Source organism: Emydura macquarii, unplaced genomic scaffold (assembly GCF_026122565.2).
Source record: "Emydura macquarii macquarii isolate MOO-44397 ecotype Brisbane River unplaced genomic scaffold, CSIRO-AGI_Emac_v2 contig_1043, whole genome shotgun sequence".
NCBI lineage: Eukaryota > Metazoa > Chordata > Testudines > Chelidae > Emydura > Emydura macquarii.
In genome coordinates, this window is record NW_027131180.1 from 15,233,085 (window position 1) to 15,249,048 (window position 15,964).

General features: G+C 40.1%; 1 protein-coding gene and 1 long non-coding RNA gene across 5 annotated transcripts in view; one reads left to right on the forward strand and one right to left on the reverse strand.

The window, feature by feature from the left end:
• LOC137151004 (uncharacterized) overlaps positions 1 to 15,964 on the reverse strand; it is a 57,266-nt gene that overhangs the window by 29,847 nt on the left and 11,455 nt on the right. The gene's annotated exons all lie outside the window — the stretch shown is intronic.
• The window catches only part of LOC137151003 (CD276 antigen homolog), a 44,748-nt gene that overhangs the window by 1,650 nt on the left and 27,134 nt on the right, over positions 1 to 15,964 (forward strand). The window contains exon 1 of one of the 3 annotated variants that reach the window (XM_067545165.1): positions 11,208 to 11,276. The exons of the other annotated variants lie outside the window; for them this stretch is intronic. The gene's annotated coding sequence lies outside the window, so the exon portion shown is untranslated. Of the gene's footprint in view, positions 1 to 11,207; positions 11,277 to 15,964 lie in introns of those variants that run through there. 3 annotated transcript variants of the gene reach the window in all.

The window sequence follows — 15,964 nt, forward strand, 5'->3', positions numbered from 1 at the left end:
TCAATGAAAGTCAACAGACTTTTAAGTCACTTAGGAGCTTTTGAAAAAAATGCGTCTGAGATAATTGAAATTCCTCCATCATTTAAACACAGTGGTCAGTTCTGAAAGTGCAGTGAAACCACATTAATATAAATCTCAGTCCTTTTGAAACCCAAAGGTTTGCAGCAATTTGTAATCTGCCTCTTAGCCCTGGTCTACACTACAAATTTATGTCAGTATAACTATGTCACTCATGGGTGCAGGAAGTCCACATCTCTGAGCGATGGAGTTATACCAGCCGAACTCCCACTGTATACAGCACTATGTTAATGGAAGGGCTTCTCCCATTGACATAGCTACTGCCTCTTGGGGAGGTGGAGAACCTAAATTAATGGGTGAAGCTCTCACATTGGCGTAGATAACATCTTTGCTGTGGCACTACAGATGGTGCAACTGCGCCACTGCAGTGCTGTAAGTGTAGACAAGGCCTTAGCAATACAGTGTATGCAACACAAAAATGAAGAGACTGTTGCAGCTGATCCTCCTCACGAGGCCAAAGAATATTTTCAAGTAACAGCTGCCTTTTTCACCCAACATTAGATCATCAAAATGTTTTCAAAATTCAGTCACTTGCAAAGGTTCTCCCATTGCCTAGTGATGTTCTAATACAACATTGCGCAGGTGGATAATCCTCATCCAGTAGTACAAAGTGCTCCTTCAGTCCTGCTAAAAGTCAAATGCCTGTTGCTGAGCTTTCCTCTGATGGTATGAGTATCCTCCTCTTCTAGGGAGCCCAACCTGAGAAAACTAGGTAACATTTCATTTTTTAAGAGCAGGCCCGCTGGCTTCTGCTTTCACTGTGTTATGTTCCCTTCATGAAACCTAAAATAAGTTTGATTAGTCACCTCCGAACCTCACTGTGTAATGTCCTGCTGATTCCCTCTTTTGTTGCACAAATCATGTACAACGTAAGTCAACTCTAACGACCTGCACGAACTCTCACCAGAAATAATGTGCTATTGCTTCCTTGCTTGTTTTTTCCTTCTAAATATTGGCTTCTCTCTTTTGCTCCTTCTTCATCTGTCCCTCTCCCTATTGGATTCCCAGTCCACATCTGCTTTAGTCCCTAAAGACCAGATTCTGATACTCTTGCACTGGAAAGCACCTGGCTCCACAAATAAATCCATAAATCTCACTGCTACTAAGTTGCTATTTAGCATGAATAAGGGTATCAGAATCTGGGCCTAGGGGTTTCATTAGGAAATTAGAAAGAAGCTCTGAAAACATTTTTTGGTGATATACAAGATTATTTGGGGAAAAAGTTAACTGGTTTCTCTCTCCCTTTTCTTTTGCTGAACTTATTTCATGACATTATCTCCCTGTAAACAGGAAATGCCTTCCCTTCCAGGCCAGTGATAGCAATCCATGTAGGCAGTTTTCACTGTCATTCATGGGAATTAAAGAATAATCTTCCTACAAAAGCATGGGAAAAGAGATCAGACAGTTGGTGTCTCACCTGTGGGTGCCAATGGAGCAACTGTGGTTGGTTGGGCAACTTTTAGCGGACAATAAAAATTGCAAAAAAGTACTTAGCACTTGATTAGACATTTCATGGACACGGTGCAAGTTCAGTGATAAAGAAGCATAGTGAATTCTGATGTGTATTACTGAATTTCTTGGGAGCAAAGGTCAGCCAGTTATAATTACATCACTCCCTCCAGATTATTTCAAGGTAGTTCAAAATCCCTAGTAGGCAATTACTGGTCACATTTCTAAACTGTATCGGTTAATAATGATGACAATGCCCCTACCTGCTTGTTCTTTACTTAATTCTATATATTAGTGTGCGTAATATTCATATAAACTTACATGTACACACACTCTGCATTCATAATACACACACACACACATACACCCTACTAAAATGTATGCACAAGTAATTTTACTCACCTACGTAATCCCATTGCTGCAATTAATTACATCTTTGCACGTTCTTTATTTAAATAAGCTAAATTCAGGCCCCAGGGAGAGTAGGGTTAATCAGTCTAGAGGAAAAGCAGCCACTGTGATTTACAGATTACCGACATACAATGAAACAAATGTAAAATTATTTAAATTGACACCTCCTTGCATGGTTTAATAATATCATTTTTATTACTGAACATGCGATAGCCTGAGAAGCAAAGATATTGTTTGGCTATTTCAATACATGAAAGGCAGAGGCAACTTCACTGCATATATTCTAAAAGAAACTATTCACCGGAGGAAACAGCAGACCAAATTGTTTTCTGGTACATGCATGTAGGACCATTCATTTTGGTGGCCTGGAGCAGAATTTAGTACACAGCCAGTATGAAGGGAAAAGTGAAAAATAAAGAATTTGCACTTAGAAAAGTGGTTAACACAGAGAGAGGTTTTACAGAGAAGCCTAAGTAAAGGCTAACCAGGAATTGCTCACACTAGCCATCTTCACTCCTTCTCTGCTGCACTGAGGCAGTGAGCTGGGATACCCACACACCTCCATCCAATTGTCACTGACATTAATGGAAGGTTTGCACTATGATGAAAAGTAGAATATGGCTTGAACATCACAACTAAGGGGATTTTCAAAAGTGCTCAGCTCCGACCCAACCCTGCTCCCATTGAAATCAATGGAAGTTTTACCATTAACTTTGCTTGAAGGATGTCTTAGTAGCCAATGCCACACATTTTTGTAAATTCCACCCTAAACTAGTTGGGTGCAATTTTGAAAACTGCGTAAGGGCCAGATTTCTACAGGCATTTAGATACACAATGATGCAGATAGGGGCCAAGTGGGATTTTCAAATGTGGTGTCCAACTACCATTGATTTTATCTTTAGGTGCCTAAATACATTTAAAAAACTGGCCCTAAGTCATTTTGGTGTGCCTGAAAATGTTGTCCATTATCACAATTTATTATTTGTTCTGTATCTTACAGTGAAATTCCACATCATTTAATGGAAACATACTTATCTTTAGAACCCACAGCTAATTCTACCCTTTGTTTCTCTTCCTTCCCCATCATTTCATTGAATCTCCCCCCTCCCTGTTCTTCCTTTTGCATTTCTTTCTCTGCAGCATCTGCTAAAAACCACCACCATGTAGATGTCATACCCTTTCTAGTTCCTAAAATGATCATCAATGGAAAAAATGAATGAGGACATTAAAATGTTACATTGGGCTTCTGAGTTAGCCCCCATGTCAGATTAATAGGAGGAAGTCCATACTTCTGAGTCATTCTTTCAGACAAGATGAAAAACATTGCATCACTTATACTCATTCATATTTGGAACATTATTCTCACAACAATGATGACTAGAACCTTCCTCTTTTTTTTAAATTAAAGCTTAGATGCTACAACATCAGAATATGCCTAGCACACCCCAAATACCATCAAGATGCATCAGCCTTTGACACACCCACTCTATAGATTATTTTGCCTAGGAGTGTTTTGATTTCTTCTGGCCCAAAATGTTTAAAGGCATGGTAGCTAAAAGTGGTAGAGTCAGCTACAAACACCTCTAGACATGAAGGATCTGCTTCTGGTTTTATGTCTATTTAACTATGCAAATACTTAAGGAATGTGATTCCAGTGAAGATTAGTTAAAGATTGCTTAAGAGCCTTCTAGCTCAAAATAATTTTACAAAAACAAACAAAAAAAAACAACCACCCCAAAACATCTGGCTTAAGTGAGTAAAGACACTCCAGAACCCTTAGGGCTCGTACCCTACAGGGTTCTATAGATGCCCAAGCTGAGCCTCCCCTGTCAACACTGTTACTTTTAGCAGTGTAGTGTCCTCCTGCCTCTCTGCTGCCAGAGCCTTTTCCCGCTGCAGGGAGCTGCTGGAGCCTTTCCCCACTCCCCAGTGGTGGGGAGGCAGCAGGGGAAGACTCCAGTAATGCCCCTGGCCTTTGCCCACTGCCAGAGTTACTAACTGACACGTATAGCTAAACACCACCTGTTTTTCACTTCATTTCTGCCACAAATGGTATACAGTGTAGATGTAGCATAGTAGTCTTACTGTCACTGGTTCAGTACACTGTTAGTTCAGTATACTGTTGGTAGGGGAGGATAGACGCCTCAGTCATGTCTGTAACCAATTTTGCTAGTCCTCTGCTTTACCAGATCTCTGTGCAGCTGGAAATCCCAGAGTGCTTCACCCTATGCTTTTGCTGGTGTCATTCTATATCTGTGTCCTCTGGCCACGCTGTCCTCTGCTGAAGCGCTATGGGAAAGCTGCCCAGGCTTCATGTTCACAGAGTTTGGAAATCGCATCTTGGCAGCAGAGTAGATTTGCACACCAGGTTGAGACAGCAGAAAAGCTACTATCTGAGCACAAACAGAACCATGTTACGTGTAGGTTAAATTGAACGTGCCTCCAATGAGTTACAAAAGTTGTAGTGGTAATTGGAGTGTGGACATATACAGATCCAAAACAGAGCTGAGGAACATCCACGGAGGTCAACCAGCCCTGCGGGCACTCAGCACCACTCAAGAACATGAAAATATGTGCTACCAAGCTGTGTGGAGCTCAGTAGCTTCCCTTGGCAAGGATTCACTTAGGCATTTTATTCAGTTTCAGTCCATGCGATTCCATACACAGAGTTTCACTTTGGATTGAAACTCACAAGTCATAACTGTAAATCAACTGAAGCCACTAGCTTTCACCTGGCTCTGTGTCAAACCCATGTCTTTAAACAAGTTCAATGCTAAACTGCAATTTGGCCTCCTTTAGTTTGAAATGGTTCGTTTGATTGAAAGGTTTATGAACCTTAGCAATATTGTGTTGAGTCTGTGGTTATTTAAGTCTGTAATGAAACTAGAAACAAAGTAGGTTTCTACAGCTCTCTCTATCAGTGCTATTAAGTTTGGCTTACTAGAGCCATGTAACCTCTGTATTGTTTTATTTATTTTCTCTTCCAATTTCTCATGAAGGCAGATGGCAAGACTCTGGCTACTGGGTGGGAAGAGGGAGAGCCGTCTCTTTGCTTTCCCCTGTTTGCATTAAGTAGTTTATCTGCAGCATCCAGATCCATTTCCCAACTAAACATTTGTCAAAGAGGGATTATAATCTTTTAATCAATTCTTGTGTGTTCAGTCTGTGGATTTTGCCAATTGTCAAGATTTCTGCATTTCCCTCTCAGTCTACTGCACCATAACACAGGAGTTCTGAAGCAGCTATTGTTTCTATAAAAATGAACATGCTTCCCATTCTCTTGACAGAGTTATCGACTGGATGGAGAAATTAGTTGTGCTGCTTTGAGGATATTTTTGAGCTGTACCTGACAAGCTTCTTGCTAGCATGTCTGACAATACAGAGCACACTTTGTCTGCTATTTCACTTTAGGAGGAGTAGCCAGTTCTCCCGCTCCACCCTGACCAACACTTTCTGGAACCTCTCTTCTTTAGGGGTAGATTTTAGTGACTTGTTTTATTTTACCTCCTAGGCTAAAGATGCTCATGCAAACTCCCGCATTCAGTATAGAGCTGGCAACTGGACCGCTTTTCCATTGCGAAAGTGGAGTTCCACAAGAAAAAAAAGACAGTGTAAACATAACATTGGTATGCTCCCACAAATCACAGATGCTAATCTGAAAGTTGTTCTGTTTATGTTGCTCCAGTTGTGCTGAACTTCATTAGCCCCAACTCCTCCCCAATCTGCACCACCATCTGACATGGGACACAGCCAGTTGTAGCTAGCAGGACAGGGCACCAATGCACACCTCATCAGAGTAAGAATTAGCTGTGTGATTTTTTTGTTTTGTTTTTTAATAAGCAAGGCAGCAGAAGGGCCTTCACTGCACTGCTGTGTTCAAGATGAGGAATTTCCAGCACTTGGGGTGTTCACAGGATGGCACCCTAGAATATTCTTTTGAGACCAGGGATCTGTCCCTTCATGAATTCCAAAGGACAAAACAGGGATACCGCTTGGTATAGTAGAGTGAGTGTGGGTTCTATTACCTCTCAGACCTGCCCTATTATCTTGGGCAAGTCACACCCTGTCTCTGTGCCTCTGTTTCTGTCTGGTCTATTTACAGTGTAAGCTCTTTGGGGCAGAAACTGTCTCCAAGTAGGTGTTTGGGGCCATCTTGTGCTGGACCACAGTACAGTCTCAGCTGGGGACTCTATACTCAACCATACTACAGACACAGAACAGTGAAACATTTATTCTTCAGAAGTGTCTTCATGAGCCGTGGATGAGTCATTCCTAGCAGATAAGCCATGAGCACTATCCAGAGTAGGTGGGGGAATGGGAGTATTGTGCCAGAAGCAAAGGCACCGACTGCTCCAGCTGAAACACTGCTTTGCTCTGTCTCCAGTATGTTCCCACAAGCCTGTTGTATAAGTGTAGACAGAATATACGTGCCCAAAGTGCTAACATAACCCAGCCACTGTCTAACATTAAGCAAGGTTCGACCTCAGCTTGCTTAGCACCATGGCAAACACATCATTTTTTTAACTCTTATTACAGATACAGAAAAGAAGGAAAAACAGTTAAAGCGTTTGAAATGTAAAGTGTTAAATAAGGTTTCCATTTTAACAACATCCCCTGTCCCCTTTAGCTGGAGAAAGTATTTAGAAAGAACCCTCTCCCATTTGTTTGTCAGGCTTTTAGATGGTACCAAAGATGGTAATAACTGTTCTCTTTGGGAAAAAGAGAAGTTAGTTGGGCTGGGCTGTCACTGGTAGCCTCCCACACACACACACACACACACACACACACACACACACACGGAGGAAGAGAAAAGAACAGCAGAGAGAGAAAATGCAGCTTCAATCTCTGGTGATGACTCTCATTTGCAACCTCTGCGCTGAGGAAACATAGGCACAGCACGGTGTCTCATCAGCCACACTGAGACCTAGCAAACTTACGCAAGCAGCAGACTGTTTAGGACACTGCATTTAGTTGATTACAGGCTTACAGCACTGGTGCAGAATACATAGTCTTGGCCAGCTAAGATAGACTCTTATTAGATAGAAGGAAAAAGGAAAGAGATAAGGCGGGGAAGGACACACAGAGGGTGACAAAGTCTCATGTGTCAGGCGATGTTCAGTATTTAGCTGAAGCAGGTGGAGATGGTGATGTCATCTGGGCCCCTCTCTCTGGCCTGATCTGGTCAGGACATCTCTCAGGATCAAGGTGCCAGGAGACAGTGGAGGTGAGAGCCAAGATGGTGAAGCTCACTCCAGTAGCCAATTTTTCTCCTCAAAGTCCCTTTCTTTAACACATCGAAAAGGAGTGACAGGTGTGTCATGCTATCTGATATGTGGCTCACAACTGAGAGTGCCAAACTCAGGTCAGACTGTCCGAAAATAGGCCAGACACCCCAAACTGGTAGTATAAATAAATTTAACCAAACCAATAACAAGCGTGCAGTCCTGGATTACTATATTAGCTTACCATGGAGCCACAGACACTCCCCTTAGGCTCCCCAGCGTATCATGCCACTCAGACAAACTGGACTTTGTAATAAAAGGTTATTAACTCAAAAATAACCTTACACTGGGTTCTTCCAACCCCAAAGGGTCGGTCAATGGATGTTCCGGATATCACACCAAAAACACTGACAGCCAATTTCTTTAGTAAACCAAACTAAGATTTATTAGCTACAAAGAAGAAATGGGAGTTATTGAGAAGTTAAAGCAGGCAAAAGATATAACAAGTCCAAGTGATAGCAGATATGTAAAGTCTGCTAGTTTCCATAAGTTTCTCAGGGTTACCCAAAATGGCATTGGGGACCTCTGTCCATCCATCCATCTGTCCAGAGATGAAGAATTATTCCCAGAGTACCTTCTTAGCTGAAAACAGTCTGGCAAGTGTTCCCAGCACAGCATGGGCTCTTGGCTTTGTTTACTAAATGCAGACAAACTTTGTGGAACTTAACATGTTTCTTCCTTTACAGTTCTGAGGTTTCCATTCCATTTAATGGGCAATTAAAAGATCATGCATTTAATTACAGCCACCCAGACAAACTTTTCATTAGTTTACAGGAACAAAGTGATAGCCAGAAACAGCCCTTCATTAGTTTTCATGCAGTTTTACATGTTAAATAAATGTTCCTTCTAATGCTAACGCATCTTTTGACCTAGGCCTAACTAAGTACAATGTAAAATCAACAAGTTTCAGATAAGCAAAGACAACAACATTAGCATTTGACTGGTTCTCAAGCATTTAGGGCAAATGTAATCATCAGACATATGCCATGTACAGGTACTATGATAACATCCCCCTTTGTTGTATTCTAACAAGTGAATTGGCTTGAACACACTATGACCTTTGAACATTTCTTTGGTTTCTATTTGCATAAGGGTGAATTAGCCAGCTGCCTTGATTTGAGCAGGCAGCCTGCTGGGCAGCGTCACAGGGTGGAGCAGTTGTCCCCTCATTATTTTGTCCACCAATGAAATCAATTTCTGACATGCCAGTTTTGGTGTATTGATTTCCACTTTCCTACTCCCTTTGTTTACTAGTCATAATCTTAACACAGTCCTCGAATTATATCAATAGGTCTTTTTGTTTGAGCTAAGTCTGTTTCCCTTTTGCAACTTTTCCCATCAACATTATTATTATAGATTATTGTGATCTCTTATGAATTTACACTCACCTTTTACAGCTGAGCTCACAATTACGGTACTTTTGTAGACTAAATTATCACAAGACACCTCTGTTCATTTAAAGAAAGAAAGAAATAGCTCACGTGAAGTAGGAGGGTTTCTGGGAAAAAGCCATTTACAAAACGCTTTGAGAAGTTGGTGTGGCAGGATAAAGCAAGTTCAAAGATAGGAGTTGGCAAACCAACGAAGGCAAGGCATTTTGTCCATACTTCCAACATGAAACTCAAACATGAGGATTCCTAACATGATCTGATATTTCTACTAATCCTAACAGAAGCAAATCCAGAACAAATAAGAGATTTTTCATCCTCATGAATTATACACCAGGGGCTCAGCAAAATGTTAAAAACCATTTCTATTCATCAAAGCTTCCAAACTCTTGCTTAACTTTAAGCACATGCTTGAGTCCCACTAATGTCAATGGGACAACACATGCCTAAAGATGAATGCAATCTAAAGTGCTTTGCTGAATCGGAATGGACTGCTGAATCAGGGCTTGAATGAGGATTATAAAAAAATAAAAGTAAAACAAATGTGTGTTTCAATAAACACATCTATCAGAAAACTGCTTCTGCTAGCCAACTCCAGCAGCCTTGCTTGGAAGATGTGGATTTATATCCTCTTTACTTCAGCCATTTGGCTTCCATCCATTTCATGTTATCCTGTGGTTAATTTGTGGGTTTTGTGGCGGTGACAGCTATGTAAATGAAAGGAGGTGGTGTTATTCTGTCTTCTATGCCCAGCTCCTTTAAACAGAGTCTTTCTGATTCATGAAGGGCAGCTATAGGGCACAGCTGCCATTTTCATTTCAGATACAGAATGTTACAGAGAGAATCATTGTTCTCTCATTCATTCTTATATGCACGGAGATCCCAACCCTCAGCCGGTATAAGACACTGTAGTTCTGTCCATTGGAAGAGGTCAGTGCCAAGTGTCACCAATGGACACCAGCTGAGGACCTGACTTAGATACATTAGATTGTTCTTTCTTTACCTCTATTTCATGATTAAGACCATCTAGACTGAAAAAAATACATGTTATTTGTTACAATTATTCCTGCTTTAGGACTCTTTGGTGACTCAAAGCAGGAATAAAGCCAGCTTAACCTGATATCCAGGAAATCCCCCTGTGAAGGTGAAATCCCTGACTAGTGGAGAACCACTAAATCAGTTACACCCCTTATTTGTAGCCTGTGATATAGGAAGCATGTTGGGGAGTGGCTTGCAGAACTACTACTTCCGCTCCACACCTCCCTCACATTTGTAGTAAACGTGGGGAGTGGTTATCCGAAAGAGCGCATGCCTGGAATCCCGTAGCATGCCAACTATTCTTGGCTGCCACAATGACCCTTTAAGCAGCCAAGTGTAGGTTAAACTAAAGTATCCTGGGGTCTGCTCTGTGTCAACGATCAGACCAATTCCTGGCTGGCCCCAGAATCTAGGAGGCCACAAAGATGATACAGAGACATTTGCCCTCAGCCCAAGCTATAGCTCAGAATTGGGGCCAGTATCTTTCAACTCAGGTTCCCACTTCAGTGCTACAGTAGAACCTCAAAGTTACAAACTGACTGGTCAACCATAAACCTCCTTTGGAATCAGAAGCAGAGATGAAAAAAAGAAACAAGCAAATACAGTACAATACGGTGTTAAATGTAAACTACTAAAAAAAATAAAGGGAATATTTAAAAAAGATTTGACATGGTAAGGAAACTGTTTCTGTGCTTGTTTTATTTAAATTAAGATTATTAAAAGCAGCATTTTTCTTCTGAATAGTAAAGTTTCAAAGCTGTATTAAGTCAATATTCAGCTGTAAACTTTTGAAAGAAGAACAGTTCCGTTTGTTCAGAGTTATGAATAACCTCCATCCCCCAGATTTTTGTAACTGAGGTCCTACTGTATCTTGAACTGCTCATTTTACCTTCTCTTTCATTTGCCTCCTTGAACAGGTTGTATTTTTTAAAGAGGTTGGAAGAGATTACCAAGACAGATCAATGTGTTTCAGTATTAGGTTTGGTCCTTTAAGTGGTCATATTTCATGCAAGATCCGAGGCCACTTGTGAAATTGCCATAATGCCTTGTATCTCAGTATAACATAGTAGGGAAGTATCTAAGGACCTCAGCAGCAGCAACCAGGCATGATACTGGGCCAAGGGTTCCCAGTTTGAACAGCATATATGAAAGCAACATGGCAGTTTTGTTTGTGGAGGCATCATAGAATCGTAGGACTAGGACAGACCTCAAGAGGTCCCTTGCACTCAAGGCCGGACTGAGTGTTATCCAGACCATCCCTGACAAGCGTTGTCTAACCTGCTCTTAAAAATCTCCAGTGGCAAGGATTCCATAACCTCCCTAGGCAATTTATTCCAGTGCTTAACTACCCTGACAGTTAAGAAGTTTTTCCCTAATGTTCAATCTAAGTTGCTCTTGCTGCAGTTTAAGCCCATTGCTTCTTGTCCACCTCGGAGGTTAAGGAGAACCATTTTTCTCCCTCCTCCTTGTAACCACCTTTTGTGTACTTGAAAACTGTTATGTTCCCCCTCAGTCTTCTCTTCTCCAGACTAAACAAACCCAAATGTTTTCAATCTTCCCTCATAGGCCACGTTTCCTAGGAGACTGACACAATGGGGAGGGGAGCTGGTGGAAGCAGTTATGTTGAGAGGTCTGTACCAGTTAACTGTTTCCTATAGATTTTACAGCTGTGTTTTTCTGTATGTTTTATATAAAACTTGTTAAATTTCACTTCATACAAGTGACATGTCAGTCAGTGCCCAGGACACTACAGGAATCACACCACGAGTGATTAGTGATCTCCAATATGTATAGGCAGTGTCTTCTGCATTGTTGGCGAATTATGTTGATCCTTTGAATTTTGTTATCTTGGGGTGGGAGGAGGGTGGAAACTGTTTATTGTGTCCTCAGATCTATATATATTTCCCAGTTGAGACAGTTATAAAAATACTGTTAATCCATGTGAAAACAACTTCCTTTATCACTAACGATCATTGACATGTCTATTGAAACCATTGTTAGAAAGATGCTAAGGACTCTAAAAACAGACAGTTTGCTCACTTCACCCACCAGCGATGCAGCCTGCACCAAGATGAAAAGTAGCAGCCAGTTAATTCTTATGTAGATCTGTTGTGCTCTGTTAAGCATGGAAAGTGAAGAATCTTATCCAATTAACGAGTTCTTTGAAATCAACAACCTATGTTAAGGTCTAAACTTTTTATAATCTATTAAAATCATTTAAATTAAATTAGAAAACTACTACTAAGCAGTTCATGTTTGCTGCCAAAGTTTTAAAGAAAGTCAAACCACTGACCTGCTGGAAGCCAGGGGCTAAGCTCCTCAGGCATAATGGAACTTTCTACCATAAGGGTAAAGCTCATCTGTGCAGGAGACAGAACATTCTTGGTGACCAGCCCTTGACTGTGGAAGAAACTCCCCCAGGAACATAAGACCATCACAAACCTCACCATCTTTGACATTTCATAAGAGCAAAGTGCTTTTCAAACTTCCACCCATTTCTTCCCATTCTCCAAAGGAAACAACAAAGCAAGTTTTAGGCAGACAAAATCTTTAACCTTGCTGTGTCTAACAAACACACAGCAACAAGTATATATATACACAACACATTATAAAAAACCCAAAACAAAACATGCCATTGCTCACACTCCTCCCCCTGGGGAGAGGAAGAGAAAACAAACGCCATGTGACAGATGTTAATCCCGTTGCTTAACGCACTACTAGAAGGTACACAGATCTCTGGTGATGAGCACCGTATAAGAGACTGTATAGAACAAAACATCAAAAGGGTTCCAATGAAGCAAGTTTTCTCTTATGTTTTAGGATATCTGAACATTGCCATACAAGTTCAGCCCTAGAAGGGAGATGCATTGTTCTTTGTATTTCAAGGCCATCTGAAGTGTCATTTGTTACCTTACAGAGTTTGAGAACTCTGATGTGCAACCATCAAAGAATAAAAGCCAAGTACTGATGCGCTGCTCTAATCAAGTAATCAGCTGTAAGCTCTGACTCCCAAATGGTGACTCACAGAAAGATAGGCAGCCATGGAATGCGAGGGTCTCAGTCCCTTGTGCTCAGCTCCAACCAAGACCCATAAAAATCCCAAGCTGGAGTTGAAACGAGAGCCTGCTACTGCATGAAAGAAGCAGCCTAACCCTCCACTCTATCCCCACTGCCACCAGAGCCTCTTGATCTGCTGCCGCAGAGGGAGCAATTAGACTAGGCATTCAAGAAAGAAGCCACTGTGACAGTTGCCACCACTGAGCCAGGAGGTACTTCAGAAGGAGCCAGTCCAAGGGAGGAAGGAGCTAGGCAGCGGAACTGGGGAGTTAAAGCCAGAAGGGGGGACCTCACAAAGGGGCTGCTCAAGGAAGGAGGAATGGTGCTGGGGTTGCCTCCCCAGTCAGTATCCCATTTACTTCAATGGAACCCATGTATATTCTTAATTTTACAACACTTACATAAGCATTTGCAGGTTTGAGGCCTTAATAACCTTGCAGCCCTATAAATCTCTGTAAAACTATGGAGGATTTCCCTTTAGATCAATTCAGCTATTTCAAGACTTGACTGCAGTTACCATCCTCTTAGTCCAGGGAGAGAGAAAAAAACCAAACAAGACACCCAGCACAAGGTCACAAAGCTAGCACCAATTAATGATCTTTTCATACAAGATTAGGGCCAGAAACCAAATACCTCCTATTTCCTGGTGATGTTACACACCATGTCAGATGCAAATCTTATCTGGAATTTTTGTTTAATTCAGACAGATTTCACTTGCCCAACCCCCAGAGTTTGGGCTGGTTGGAAATACAATGCAAAACTAGTTTGAAAAGGAATATTAAAACTAGATTTAGATCTACTTTCTGGGGGGTTTCCTATAACATAAGCATAGGCCAATTTGATCTTTCTGTGGTTTTTTTTAAGGTTTTACTTTTATATCATTAAACAATATCAGGCACTTTTGTGCTGCTCTCATTTCTCTCTGAGATTCACAGCTCTCTGTTATGTTAGATACTGACTTTTATGCAGTTTTAAAATTAGATTTAGTTTCTTTTTATTGCTATTTTTAATAGTGAGGTTAAATCTGGTGAATTCTAGTGATTATAAAGCTCATCTAGATGTGGTCCAGGCATCCCCTGATTACTTATACTAATGCAAGCTGAGCCTAGTATTATAATAGTGTATGGGGCTTCTCTCAAGTAGTGGCTACCAACAGTGCTAAATACTGTAATGATTCTTTGAGATTACCAAATCTATTTCACCTGGATTAAATGGATGATTTAAACCCATTCTTGAAGCCCCTATTCCTACGTCACCTCTTAGTTTATTTGCCTGTTGACAATGGAGTGAACTCATTAAGTTAGATGCTACTATAATAGAAGAGTGGCAATACAAGAAAACATGGATAATTTTCATGGACTCAATACAACCTGACCACTTGCAATGATAATTTATCTAGCTTGATTTTAATATGTACATTTATATACCATTTATCATCTGAAAGTATCCCAAATTGATTTACAAGATTAAAGTAATACACTGTGCAAACTACAGGGTAGCACTGAAATGCTTGTTATGCAGGATATACAAGTACTTGATATTAAAATGTCCATATAAGGGACAGACAGGGTTTTGCCCAAAGAACTTCAGAAAAACTGGTTACAGCATTTGCACCTGGACAGTTGTTTGTATGGGTTTAGCACTGTCTTTTGCCTGGATAGAAATTTTCAGAGAAGATGGGTCTGGAGGACATTGGTTATAGTCGAACCTCTTAGACCAGCTGGATTTAAAAAAAAAAAAAAAAAGATTTTAAAAATAAAAATCCATTTTTTTAAATTTAAATCAGATTTTTTCATTTAAATTTATTTAAAATTACATTTGAAATTGACAACCTATGTTAAGATCTAAACTTTGTATAATCTATTAAAATCATTTAAATTAAATTAGAAAAATAATATTAAGCAATTCATGTTTGCTGACAAAGTTTTAAAGGAAGTCAAACCACTGAATTGCTGGAAGACAATGGCTAAGCTCCTCAAACCAAAATTTGTTAAAGTACTAACTGAGCTTTTGACAGCATAACCTCTTCTACAGATGTAGAAGTCAGTTCAATGACTAGTTAATTAAAAGTTAAAAAACAAATTGGGAGTTGGAAAAGTGGGATAGCTTGTTTTCAACTACCAGTCTCTGAATAAAAGTCAGATGTGAGAGGATGAGATCTACTAGTTCTAAAATCTTGAAGGACATGGTAATCAGAAACAATCAGTTCAATTCACTAACTGCAGATAAAATTTCCTTTGTTTAATAGATCAGCTAATTTTAAATGGAAAACATGTTTTGATAATATTTTTTCTAAGGTATCCAGGACTTTTAAAGGTACTATTATGTCATAAAAAACAAAAAAAACCCTAAACTTGAAATGCTTTTTTTTTTTTTTTTGGCGCATTTTAAATTGAATTTGAATTTCCATCCAAACAGAACTTGACCAAAACAACATGTAAAAAAATGAATAATATAGTGATTAAGAAATGCATCATTCATCATTTTCTAACATCAGATTCTTAATTTTTACATTTTTTATGAATACATTTAGCTAAGATATATAATTGTTTAAATAAATGTGTGTGTAGTGTATTCTCCTAGTTATCAAAAAGCACCAAAAATAGCATAAAGGCTATATTCAGTTACAAATCAACATGTTTTAATGGTTACCAACGAATAAGAATCAACCATTCTTTAGGAAAATAACTAAATGTACAAATGCAAAACATAACTGAAATCAAGGTTTCCTGCTAGCTCATTTTAATCACAGTTAAAGTAGGTGATTTAAATTGCTCCATCCTGCTCTTGGAGTAGTTCCCCTTTGTGTTGTAGGGCGGCTGGACAAAAAGAATCAAAACCCTGGCCTACCTGAACTAGCCCACATTTACCATGAGAGCCATCGAACACTGGTCTGAGTGGTTTCCCAGGAAGGTCTGTCTAGATTAGGAAAAAGGGTGAAGGTTAGAGTGGCATTAGCTAACAATTTAGCCAACCCTGAATTTTATGCACCCTCTGGATTACCTAAGATAAACCTCAACCAGTTAAATTGAAGTGAAATGTGTTGACCTGCAACTACACTGGAGAAAATGCAGACATCAGGTTGTGGTTAGCTAATTACTGTTAAACTAATCCCAGCCTAACTTCAGCCTCATTTTCTAATCTAAACACACCTGGTCTACACTCACCTCGCGATTCGGCGGCAATCGACAGGAGTTACGAAAACTATGCAGAGTAGTTTGCGTAACTCAGGTCGACTGCTGTGCTTCCCTTCTGTGCGCT